At 33.9% G+C, this 13814-nt stretch overlaps 1 protein-coding gene across 1 annotated transcript in view; it reads left to right on the forward strand.

The window, feature by feature from the left end:
* Egfr (epidermal growth factor receptor) overlaps positions 1 to 13814 on the forward strand; it is a 72722-nt gene that overhangs the window by 835 nt on the left and 58073 nt on the right. The window lies entirely within an intron of this gene.

The raw sequence follows: 13814 nt of genomic DNA on the forward strand, positions 1-13814 counted from the left end.
GTCTTCTAATGCAAGTTCCCACCCTCGCGGCGCGGCCGAAAAAGGAATTATTACTTTATCGGATTCTGGAGTGTTTAAATTAGTCTGGAGCCGACTAAATGATTTATTGGTAGTAAAAAAGGGCCATTTGTAAACTGAGAAGGGTGAATAGAGCAGGGCCGGAGTGGTATAATATGCACACATTCTTCGTTGCGGTTAACCCAAGTATGTACTTCACGGTGTTTGCACACCAATGCCATTGCAGCTTCGGCGTGCTCGCCTTCCGCACCGAAAACTCCGACGTGGCCTTCGGGGAGATTCATAAAGTGAGAAGGAAGCGGCCTTGGGGTCGTGGGGAAAATATCCGTTGAACGTCTTGAAGGCGGCCGAATTTTTACTTGAAGATATTAAGATGTTAAAATGTCTAACTTATTTTGTTTATGCGCACTATGTTTTTTTACACAGTCGTGGGTCCATAAAATCGGTTGTTTGTTTTCGGACGTGGATTTTGAGCTCGGATTTGCAATCTGCGCGAAATTCTGCGTAAAATGGAAGATAAATCGGCTGAAAAAGTTTTTTCAAAAAATCAAATTTTTGACGTTCGGAAAATCTAATCTAAACTAAAATCTTAACTAAAAAATTGCGATAAAAACGATGGCGAAATAGTATATTAAAGAACGTGTTTTATAATGGCCAATTTAAGTGCAGCAATGCCATTATAAAACAAGTCCTTTATGCTATTTTTTCGAATTTGCACCTTTTTTTTTATTAAAAAATTTAAATTTTCCAATTCTAACACTTTTCGTTTTACACGATTGGTAATGGTTTTGTAACCACGACTTGCCACTTGATTTTCAATTCAATTTAAAATTTGACATTTATTGAGTTTCACTATCACAGAATTTTGACTTAACGTAACCTAACCTCACAGCCAGTATTCACATCTGTTATATTTAGGTACAATTATTGTTGGCCGCAAAGGACAATTCAATTATATTGATACATTTTTTATTCACGCAGCAATTTATTAAACACGAATCGTAAAATCCAAATTGACCAAGATCTTGACAGGAAACAGGTGACAGTCAGATTAATTAGTTCTGCCAATTCTTAAAAAACAAAATTTCCTACTTTGAGTTCTTTATAGATACTTTACTTTATAGATACCTATAAACGACTCCAAATTGAGTACTCTAATGAACCTATTAAAGCGGCAAATTCGAAAAAGGAATTTTTTATATTCGCCTTAATTCCGGAGATAACTAGAAAAATCGTTTTTGAACCTCTAAAATTTTGGCCCTCTGGCGACAACCCGAAATTTCAAACGCCTCTAATTCAGTTATTAGTTGACGGCCGAGAAAAATTGTGGCAGTTTTGGATTCAGCGCGAAATTCTGCGTAAAATGAGCCAATATAGGTCAATATTACTTAACGAATAAACGAGATATCGACCGAAATAAATTTTCAGAGGGTGTTTTTAGGGTCATTTTCAAGAAGCTGTTTCGGGGCGAAAACTGCGTTTAGTACCATTGAATTATATATCGATCGAAAGAGTAGCTTAAGATCTATCAACTGTCTAAATGTCAGATCGATAGAGCAAGTAGTTTATGAGGGGCGATCAAAAAACTAAAATTTTAAAAAATTTCATCGATTGCCCAAAAAATTAACTATCGAATTTTCGAGTTTTAAAGGCAGATTCGGAAGTAAAATGACTCGAGAAAAACAATGGTGGAAACCGTTTCTTAAAATCCTTCCTAGTTTCGGAGATACTGAGCTTTGAAAATTTTTCAACTCAAAATTCAATATCCGAAACTTTGATCGCCCCTAACTCGTTATTTTGCGAACCGATCTTAACGAATCTTACCTTTTTGGATTCTACGTGAAATTCTGCGTAAAATGAGCACCAATACTTTAATATTGCTTTATAAATAAGCGAGATATCGACCGTGTTTGAATTAGAGACCGAAAAGCAGCCAACTTCCATACTGAAAAAAATAAAATTTCGAAGCTCGATTTCTAACCTAAAAATTTGGGATTTGGAATTCTGCGTAATAATTGAGTCCTAATAACGCAAGTTTGCGCCAAGAATAAACGATCGGTTATGAAACATAGTTAAGGCGAGCTCATTTCTTTAGCCGCCGCCTGTACTCAACCCAAGCCCCGGCCCCAATCCGCCCCCCTGTGGCGCACCGCCGCAATGTCAGACTCATCAAATCGTTTCCGATTAATTCAACCGAATTGAACGCAATTAAGAACTTGTGTCCATCCATCACAAACTAACACCTAATTCTCTCATTTTTTTAATTATTCTCTTTATCCTCGGTCGAATTCCTCGCCGGCTGCAGCCAAGAAAGCTCGTTGCAGTGCTGCCAATTGACCCCCGACCCCATGGCCCTTGGCCCGGCTCTCTCTCTCAAACAAATTACCACAAAAACAGAGCCCAACGTCCGGAAATCACAAAACACGTGTTCTTCATCCCGGAAACTAGATTTCGCGTCCAAACCGAACACATTTCTGAGCTGACAGGTGTTCATTGACCGGCTCGTTTGGAGGAAGGAATTCGTGGCGAGCCAACACAATGGGGTCTAATGTGCTTTTTGTGTCTTGGAGAGACAGAAATTTTGTTTAGTTGGTAATTTGTTTAGTTATAATTTACCGGAAATTGCGCTAGTTTTTTCCTAGTCAGCGTTGGATCGCTGTTGCGACGGTATTTTACTTGTCATCGCTTTTGATGTGCACTTATTGACGTGGACGGACAATTTGCAAGGTGAGGGAAAATAAGAGAACTGCATTTCAATTTTGCGAGCTCTTCTTTCGCCTGTTATTAAGTTTTTCGCTGCGCCTGTATTACACGTTGTTCTACAAAGCTCGAATTGCATAACGTCATTGTGTAAATTTAAATAAGAACGTCACATTCGATAAATTACGCCATGGTCTCGGCTGTGATTGTGTTTATTAAATTTTAATCTCTTCGGAGAATTGTTAATACTCGTTGACTAACCGTGTCATTAAAACGTGTAGTACGGCTACCGTTTCTTCGTTTTTGCCCGAATGGTGTTGAAGAAAACTAATTACTCTTGCGATTGCGAAAAAGCGATGACTAACTCAGATTGCGCCGGATGTGTTTCAAGTCTTAAACACCCAAAACCATCGAAATATCAAGATAAAACCGTGTCCACAACACATAAAACTTTGACTTTATAATGACCGCAGACAAAGAACGCGCGAAGCAATTATCGCGTTTTTAACAACCGAAAAAACTCTTGATATATCAATATTTACATTTCCAGATCGTTATCAGAGCATCTTCATTTTAGTTGGATTTTCCATCGAAATTCCGGGCCCGGAACCGCTGGAATTCCGGGGGCAGACGTGTGAATTTAGACCATCGCAAAATGTTTACGACAGGCCTTGACATCGCCCCGGCTTTATCATCCTAGAATTGTTTTTAATGAGTGATTCACATCATAATCTCTTTTGAAGAAAAATAAAATTGCTGACGAACGGTGGCAGGAAACCTTTCGAATGCTCGAAATTTATAGACGATAACATGCTATTAACGCTATCGGACGTTAATAGGGGGAATTACAGCCGTTATAAAATTGTTTTGTTTTATCAGAGGCAGGATCGGACTCGAATTTTATCTAGGCACTCGGCCGTGTCCACCCTATCGAAAATTTGCATTCTCACTGTCTTCTATCACAGGTGAACGACCTCCTGGCGCATCTTATCAGAATTCGTCCAATTCGTTCCGTTTAATTATTTTTTTTAAATTGTACTAATTTTTGATAGCGCGTGCTCATTTTTTGAAGCGAGAAAAACGGCAGGATTTCGCCCCTATTTTCTGAATCTACAGTTTGGCCGCACTTTTAAACGCTTGTAATTCGGTTATTTATGGACGGATGTGAAAAAATCAAGCAGTTTTGGATGAAATTCTGCGTAAAAAGAGCACCAATAGTTTAAGATTGCTTTATAAATCAGCGAGATATCGACCCGAAAAAAATAAAACTTCGAGTTCGAACTATCGAAGATCGATTTCTAAGCTAAAAAATCGCGAAAAAAACGATTTCGAAATAGACATTTACATAACAAGTGCGGAAAGTGAGCATTTTCGCACGAGTGTAAATGTAGATGCCCGAGGCGCCAGCCGAGTGCAGATGTTACACGAGTGCAAGAAAGACACTTTCCGACGAGTTGTGTACACTATTTTTCCTACGACCTTCCATTATCAGGAAGAAACCATAAGTCTTGACAATAGTTCATTTCTTATCTTTTCTAAATATCATTTTTTACGACCATGAGGTTTTATATGAATAAAAGTGACGTATTCCACATAGTTAGTTTTGACAGGTCTGTGCGGATATATTCATATCACACTAGTGACTTTTACTTTCGGAAATGGATGTACAAAAACATCAACTTTCGGAGTTATTTAACCGTGTGGAAAATGTCACTTTCATATGGGGTCGTAGGAAAAGGGTTTTTTATATTCGCCTGAATTCCGGAGATATCAGGCAAAATCGTTTTTCTATTTCGCGTTCATAATGAAGATATTTCGATACGCGTTTGAGCGTATTTCGGTATCGTAATGAACCAATCCCGTGCCAATATTCCCAGAAACATATATTTTTCTTAGGTTTGCAGCAGACAAACCGTCAACCTGCCGTCAACGTTGACGATTTAGATTTTGGTTTTGTTAAAACTTGATAAATCGATCAATACACTATTATTTGTTGGCTGAATAATTCATCTGAGAAAAACTTTTTGGTTGCAAGAGAACCATCATGATCATGATCAACATCTTCGCTCTCTTGGCTCCCTTGCGCTCCAGTAACCTCAAAACGTCACACCTGTCAAACTGACTGAAATTGGATTTGGCTACTTCGAATTTTGCCCCGAACATTCTGCAAATGCCAACTACTCTAAAATTCCCTAGATTTCGAAATCAAGTTTTGTCGTTTAAAATAAGGCGAAATAGAAAAAATAGCGTATGATACTTGTTCATAATGCATTTTGCCGCACTTACTACTTTATTTACTAAAAACGCGCGTGCGGCAAAATGTTCATTATGAAACGCGTTTCATAATATACTATTTCGAACCTCCAAAATTTTGGCCCTCTGGCTGCCACCCGAAATTTCAAACGCCTCTAATTCGGTTATTTGTTGACGTACAAGAAAAATGACGGTAGTTTTAGATTCACCTCAAAATTCTGCGTAAAATGAGCCCATATAGCTCAAATTTCCTCAACGAATAAACGAGATATCGACCGAATTAGATATTTACAGGGTGTTTTTAGGGTCATTTTCAATAAGCTGTTTTGGTGTTTAATACCATTGAATTATATATCGATCGAAAGAGCAGCTCGAGATCTATCAACTGGCCAAATGTCAGATCAATAGGGCAAGTAGTTTAGGAGGGGCGAGCAAAAAACGAAAAATTGAAAATATTTCATCGATTTTTGTCCAAAAAGTTGACCATCGAATTTTCGACTTTTAAGGGTGGATTCTAAAGTAGAATGAGCCGAGAAAAACGATGGTGAAACCGTTTTTCAAAATCTTGCGTAGTTTCGGAGATTTGAAAATTTTCCAACTCAAAATTCAATATCCGAAATTTTGATCGCCCATAGCTCAGGTATTTGTGGACCGATCTTAACGAGTCTTGCCTTTTTAGATTCTACGTGAAATTCTGCGTAAAATGAGCACCAATACTTTTAGACTGCTTCGAAAATAAGCGAGATATCGAGGTTTGTACATATAGGGACTAAAACTATCCGCAACTTCAAACGCTTTTCCATGTAAATTAAAAAATGCCGCTTTACGAAGATGATGGTAAGAATATTAGTAGCATAACCTCAAAATTCTCTTCAAAAATGATTATTTATAACGATGTAGAGGTAACTAGGACAAAGCTGCCTCAATCTCTGCCTAATTTCGCCGTTCGTTGTTTAAATTTCTCCCCTGTTGGGATTTTGACATTTGACAAATGACACTATTGACAGAAGTGCGATGTGAACTAGTTCAAACCCAGAACAGTTTCCCCTGTTTTGGACAGGAAAAATAGAAATTCCCCTCCCAATTAACGTTCGACCTAGAGCACGGATACGATCGAAATTAACAGGATAAAATTAATTACCCGCGCATTTCATTCGGCAATTAACAAAAAGAACGCATCAGACCGACCCAGATTCCAAGGAAACTGCAATTTTCAACCGAAGAAATCTCCACCGGAAACGGTCAAGGCATTAATTACGCTTTTTCTCCTTTAATAAGTCATGTTTGCTTTTATGAGCGATAATCTTGAGATGAATGGTCGCGTCGTTATCGCCATCTAATCCACGGAAGGATGGTACCATCACGATCCAGACTTACATATGTTAATAGATCTTCTCCAGAAGCGGAAGCACTTTCTGTTGGTTTACCATTTGGCGTCTTCGGGAGTTTTTCGGTACTCCAGTTTGCATAATTAGCTCCGAAAGCATCAACAGGATGTAAGGAGTGTCGCGTAATGAATGAACATTGTTTTTTATTTCTATATACAGTCTTGTGACCTGAACTCGTCAATCCAGTTCGATCGAAGATCAGCCATATTGACGGCGATTGCGGTACTGCGAAGCAACGATAAATATTAATTGGATGCTGATTAGCGATGAAGTTATCCAAATCGTGGCATTTAAATCTCCAGTGAAAGTGTGATTAACTGCGCGATAAGTGCTGGGATTCCGTGATTCCACGGAGGAGCTGCAATTTGCCCATGGGTAGATAAACCATCTCTTCCCCACTGAAACTCCTCCACTGTTTGTTTATAACGACGCGTCTTAATGGAGCTCGATTAACTCGTCAATCTCTTCAGTCAACGAACGCCACGAGGCGACTAATTTCGAATTTCCCGCCAAAAAAATCATAATGATTTGCTATAGTTGTGCAGGTCAATAAACCGCAACTTGTGTAAATGCCAGAGAAAACGGACGATCGCTGCAAAGTTGATTCATCTCTCATCGAACTGTTTCTTGTTGCGCGTATCCAAATACGGCCCTGTAATAACCTGTCGAGCGAAAATAGAGTCGATGGGAACTTGAGAGTTCGATGCTGACACAAGAAAGGAGCTAGAATGCAGTTGTTAATGAATCTTGAAGCTTGAATCACGTGGAATAATTGATTGGGTTTTGCACCTGTGGATTTACGGATATGGCGTGTGGGGGCGAGTTTTAATGAGCGTGGAGTCTGGCGATGGCAATAAATTCGAAAAGGAGAATGATGGATCTGTCTTTCAAGGACGAGAACGGTTTTGCATTTTACGGTGTAATTTCAGTTTCATGACTTACGAGCAAAAAGCAATCTCGCTTCATGTGAACGAAATTGACTGGAATCACGGATTCTTCAAGGCCTCCAGCAGCTGCAGTGAGCAATTATCAAAGAAGTTTTATTTTAGTCTAAAGGATCTACCAGATAGGGAATAAATATTCTTTTCATATAAGATTTCTGTTTATTCTAAAAATCGAAGGCTAGTTGTTATTCTGTTTGCATCATCGACTCGGTGAAGGGCACAGTCGTGCTTTTCAATTCTTCGACACTTTGGAGTGTCTTTTAAGTTTTTATATCTTGGTTGGTAACCTTGCAAGTGGAAATGCTTGACTTGTAACGAACGTGCCTGTTAAAAATTAACCGCTTAATTAAGAGGAATCTGATAATAATTCCCTTTTGTGATCTGCTAGACTTCTTTTTCGTGTTTAACTGGATTTAATTAACATTCCACGTTTTAATTTTTGGAATTTTAAAATGATTTCAATTTCTCTCTATTTGTTTTTTACCTCATCGCAGATCACCCTGTATTACATCGGTTTTTTGAGAATTTCTTCGTTCTCATCAGTGCCGCGTGCTGTAATTCCCATAATTGTAATATTAAAAAACTCCATGGAAATTATAGCAAGATTGGCATAATAGAGATATCAGAAACTTTTCTTATTTCACGTATAATTGCTGCATATTTTAGTTTTTCGAACCTTTCAACTTTCTATTTTCTATGCAACTTTTTTGTATCCTGCCTTGTAATTATCAGTTTATTTACTCCTTTATCTTTTGTATTCGTTTATTTCACTAGTCAATAACTTTTGGACGAAATTTGTACTGGAGCAATGCAAAGTCATTTCTAAAGTAGAATTGCCATCTGATTATAAATCCGAAGACCGTTTTCCTCTATCAGGTCAGGACTCGGAGATATTTATTACACCAAATTTCACTGCTTTAGGGTTAAAACTGTCGGATCTAAAGAATTTATTTGAAAATTTTAGATTTTGAGTTCGACCTACATTTGACAACATCTAAAATTTTTAATTCTTGATCCAAAATTTCGTAATTTAGAACACTTAATAAAGGCATCTTAAGGAACAAGTTCACGAAATTTCATTACGTAACTGTCAATACTGTCGAATTTATGGAGTTTTAGAAACATTTCAATTTTTAGTTTTTGATTCGTCCTATAAATGAAACGTTCTAAAATTTTTACATTTTATTCTAAAATTCTGTAATTTGCTATATTCACTAAACGCTTTTAAAGTAACATTTGCATCAAAATTGTCGAATTTTCAAGGAATTTTTGAAAATTCTAAATTTTGAATCCTTCCTAGAATTCAAAAATTCGAAATCCGTGATCTAAAATTCCCTAATTTAGGGCACTAAATAAATGCTTCTAAAGCAAGAAGTGCACCAAATTTCACTGCATTTTCACCAAATTTGATTTCATTACCATCAAAATTGTCGAATTTACAGAACCTATAGAAAATTTTGAGTGCACCCTAGAAATGAAAAATTCTAAAATTCGTAATTTGGCGTTTAAAATTCTGTAATTACGTTCACTTAATAGATGCTTCTTAAGCAACAATTCCACCAAATCTGATTACATTAGCGTCAAAATTGTCAAATCTACAGGATTTCTTAAAAAAATAATAGAATTTTTAGCCCTCCCTAGAAATGAAAAATTCTAAAATTCGTAATTCCTGATCTAAAATTCTGTAATTTAGAACACTTCATAAACGTCTCTTAAGGAACAAGTTCACCAAATTTCATTACGTAACTGTCAATACTGTCGAATTTATGGAGTTTTAGAAACATTTCAATTTTTAGTTTTTGATTCGTCCTATAAATGAAACGTTCTAAAATTTTTACATTTTATTCTAAAATTCTGTAATTTGCTATATTCACTAAACGCTTTTAAAGTAACATTTGCATCAAAATTGTCGAATTTTCAAGGAATTTTTGAAAATTCTAAATTTTGAATCCTTCCTAGAAATCAAAAATTCGAAATCCGTGATCTAAAATTCCCTAATTTAGTGCACTAAATAAATGCTTCTAAAGCAAGAAGTGCACCAAATTTCACTGCATTTTCACCAAATTTGATTTCATTACCATCAAAATTGTCGAATTTACAGAACCTATAGAAAATTTTGAGTCAAGCCTAGAAATGAAAAATTCCAAAATTCGTAATTTGGCGTCTAAAATTCTGTAATTTCGTTCATTTAATAGATGCTTCTTAAGCAACAATTCCACCAAATCTGATTACATTAGCGTCAAAATTGTCAAATCTACAGGATTTTTAAAAAAAATAATAGAATTTTTAGCCCTCCCTAGAAATGAAAAATTCTAAAATTCGTAATTCCTGATCTAAAATTCTGTAATTTAGTACACTTCATAAACGTCTCTTAAGGAACAAGTTCACCAAATTTCATTACGTAACTGTCAATACTGTCGAATTTATGGAGTTTTAGAAACATTTCAATTTTTAGTTTTTGATTCGTCCTATAAATGAAACGTTCTAAAAATTTTACATTTTATTCTAAAATTCTGTAATTTGCTATATTCACTAAACGCTTTTAAAGTAACATTTGCATCAAAATTGTCGAATTTTCAAGGAATTTTTGAAAATTCTAAATTTTGAATCCTTCCTAAAAATTAAAAATTCGAAATTCGTGATCTAAAATTCCCTAATTTAGTGCACTAAATAAATGCTTCTAAAGCAAGAAGTGCACCAAATTTCACAGCATTTTCACCAAATTTGATTTCATTACCATCAAAATTGTCGAATTTACAGAACCTATAGAAAATTTTGAGTCCACCCTATAAATGAAAAATTCTAAAATTCGTAATTTGGCGTCTAAAATTCTGTAATTTCGTTCATTTAATAGATGCTTCTTAAGCAACAATTCCACCAAATCTGATTACATTAGCGTCAAAATTGTCAAATCTACAGGATTTTTAAAAAAAATAATAGAATTTTTAGCCCTCCCTAGAAATGAAAAATTCTAAAATTCGTAATTCCTGATCTAAAATTCTGTAATTTAGTACACTTCATAAACGTCTCTTAAGGAACAAGTTCACCAAATTTCATTACGTAACTGTCAATACTGTCGAATTTATGGAGTTTTAGAAACATTTCAATTTTTAGTTTTTGATTCGTCCTATAAATGAAACGTTCTAAAATTTTTACATTTTATTCTAAAATTCTGTAATTTGCTATATTCACTAAACGCTTTTAAAGTAACATTTGCATCAAAATTGTCGAATTTTCAAGGAATTTTTGAAAATTCTAAATTTTGAATCCTTCCTAAAAATTAAAAATTCGAAATTCGTGATCTAAAATTCCCTAATTTAGGGCACTAAATAAATGCTTCTAAAGCAAGAAGTGCACCAAATTTCACTGCATTTTCACCAAATTTGATTTCATTACCATCAAAATTGTCGAATTTACAGAATCTATAGAAAATTTTGAGTCCACCCTAGAAATGAAAAATTCCAAAATTCGTAATTTGGCGTCTAAAATTCTGTAATTTCGTTCACTTAATAGATGCTTCTTAAGCAACAATTCCACCAAATCTGATTACATTAGCGTCAAAATTGTCAAATCTACAGGATTTTTAAAAAAATAATAGAATTTTTAGCCCTCCCTAGAAATGAAAAATTCTAAAGTTCGTAATTCCTGATCTAAAATTCTGTAATTTAGTACACTTCATAAACGTCTCTTAAGGAACAAGTTCACCACATTTCATTACGTAACTGTCAATACTGTCGAATTTATGGAGTTTTAGAAACATTTCAATTTTTAGTTTTTGATTCGTCCTATAAATGAAACGTTTTAAAATTTTTACATTTTATTCTAAAATTCTGTAATTTGCTATATTCACTAAACGCTTTTAAAGTAACATTTGCATCAAAATTGTCGAATTTTCAAGGAATTTTTGAAAATTCTAAATTTTGAATCCTTCCTAAAAATTAAAAATTCGAAATTCGTGATCTAAAATTCCCTAATTTAGTGCACTAAATAAATGCTTCTAAAGCAAGAAGTGCACCAAATTTCACAGCATTTTCACCAAATTTGATTTCATTACCATCAAAATTGTCGAATTTACAGAACCTATAGAAAATTTTGAGTCCACCCTATAAATGAAAAATTCTAAAATTCGTAATTTGGCGTCTAAAATTCTGTAATTTCGTTCACTTAATAGATGCTTCTTAAGCAACAATTCCACCAAATCTGATTACATTAGCGTCAAAATTGTCAAATCTACAGGATTTTTTAAAAAAATAATAGAATTTTTAGCCCTCCCTAGAAATGAAAAATTCTAAAGTTCGTAATTCCTGATCTAAAATTCTGTAATTTAGTACACTTCATAAACGTCTCTTAAGGAACAAGTTCACCACATTTCATTACGTAACTGTCAATACTGTCGAATTTATGGAGTTTTAGAAACATTTCAATTTTTAGTTTTTGATTCGTCCTATAAATGAAACGTTTTAAAATTTTTACATTTTATTCTAAAATTCTGTAATTTGCTATATTCACTAAACGCTTTTAAAGTAACATTTGCATCAAAATTGTCGAATTTTCAAGGAATTTTTGAAAATTCTAAATTTTGAATCCTTCCTAGAAATCAAAAATTCGAAATCCGTGATCTAAAATTCTCTAATTTAGTTCACTAAATAAATGCTTCTAAAGCAAGAAGTGCACCAAATTTCACTGCATTTTCACCAAATTTGATTTCATTACCATCAAAATTATCGAATTTACAGAACCTATAGAAAATTTTGAGTCCACCCTAGAAATGAAAAATTCCAAAATTCGTAATTTGGCGTCTAAAATTCTGTAATTTCGTTCACTTAATAGATGCTTCTTAAGCAACAATTCCACCAAATCTGATTACATTAGCGTCAAAATTGTCAAATCTACAGGATTTTTTAAAAAAATAATAGAATTTTTAGCCCTCCCTAGAAATGAAAAATTCTAAAGTTCGTAATTCCTGATCTAAAATTCTGTAATTTAGTACACTTCATAAACGTCTCTTAAGGAACAAGTTCACCAAATTTCATTACGTAACTGTCAATACTGTCGAATTTATGGAGTTTTAGAAACATTTCAATTTTTAGTTTTTGATTCGTCCTATAAATGAAACGTTCTAAAATTTTTACATTTTATTCTAAAATTCTGTAATTTGCTATATTCACTAAACGTTTTTAAAGTAACATTTGCATCAAAATTGTCGAATTTTCAAGGAATTTTTGAAAATTCTAAATTTTGAATCCTTCCTAGAAATCAAAAATTCGAAATCCGTGATCTAAAATTCCCTAATTTAGTTCACTAAATAAATGCTTCTAAAGCAAGAAGTGCACCAAATTTCACTGCATTTTCACCAAATTTGATTTCTTTACCGTCAAAATTGTCGAATTTACAGAACCTATAGAAAATTTTGAGTCCACCCTAGAAATGAAAAATTCCAAAATTCGTAATTTGGCGTTTAAAATTCTGTAATTTCGTTCATTTAATAGATGCTTCTTAAGCAACAATTCCACCAAATCTGATTACATTAGCGTCAAAATTGTCAAATCTACAGAATTTAAAAAAAAAATAGTAGAATTTTTAGCCCTCCCTAGAAATGAAAAATTCTAAAGTTCGTAATTCCTGATTTAAAATTCTGTAATTTAGAACACTTCATAAACGTCTCTTAAGGAACAAGTTCACCAAATTTCATTACGTAACTGTCAATACTGTCGAATTTATGGAGTTTTAGAAACATTTCAATTTTTAGTTTTTGATTCGTCCTATAAATGAAACGTTCTAAAATTTTTACATTTTATTCTAAAATTCTGTAATTTGCTATATTCACTAAACGCTTTTAAAGTAACATTTGCATCAAAATTGTCGAATTTTCAAGGAATTTTTGAAAATTCTAAATTTTGAATCCTTCCTAGAAATCAAAAATTCGAAATCCGTGATCTAAAATTCCCTAATTTAGTGCACTAAATAAATGCTTCTAAAGCAAGAAGTGCACCAAATTTCACTGCATTTTCACCAAATTTGATTTCATTACCATCAAAATTGTCGAATTTACAGAACCTATAGAAAATTTTGAGTCAAGCCTAGAAATGAAAAATTCCAAAATTCGTAATTTGGCGTCTAAAATTCTGTAATTTCGTTCATTTAATAGATGCTTCTTAAGCAACAATTCCACCAAATCTGATTACATTAGCGTCAAAATTGTCAAATCTACAGGATTTTTAAAAAAAATAATAGAATTTTTAGCCCTCCCTAGAAATGAAAAATTCTAAAATTCGTAATTCCTGATCTAAAATTCTGTAATTTAGTACACTTCATAAACGTCTCTTAAGGAACAAGTTCACCAAATTTCATTACGTAACTGTCAATACTGTCGAATTTATGGAGTTTTAGAAACATTTCAATTTTTAGTTTTTGATTCGTCCTATAAATGAAACGTTCTAAAAATTTTACATTTTATTCTAAAATTCTGTAATTTGCTATATTCACTAAACGCTTTTAAAGTAACATTTGC

The sequence above is a fragment of the Gnatocerus cornutus genome, chromosome 2 (assembly GCF_029298725.1).
Source record: "Gnatocerus cornutus isolate USDA-ARS CGAHR chromosome 2, icGnaCorn1.1, whole genome shotgun sequence".
NCBI classification, from domain to species: Eukaryota; Metazoa; Arthropoda; class Insecta; order Coleoptera; family Tenebrionidae; genus Gnatocerus; species Gnatocerus cornutus.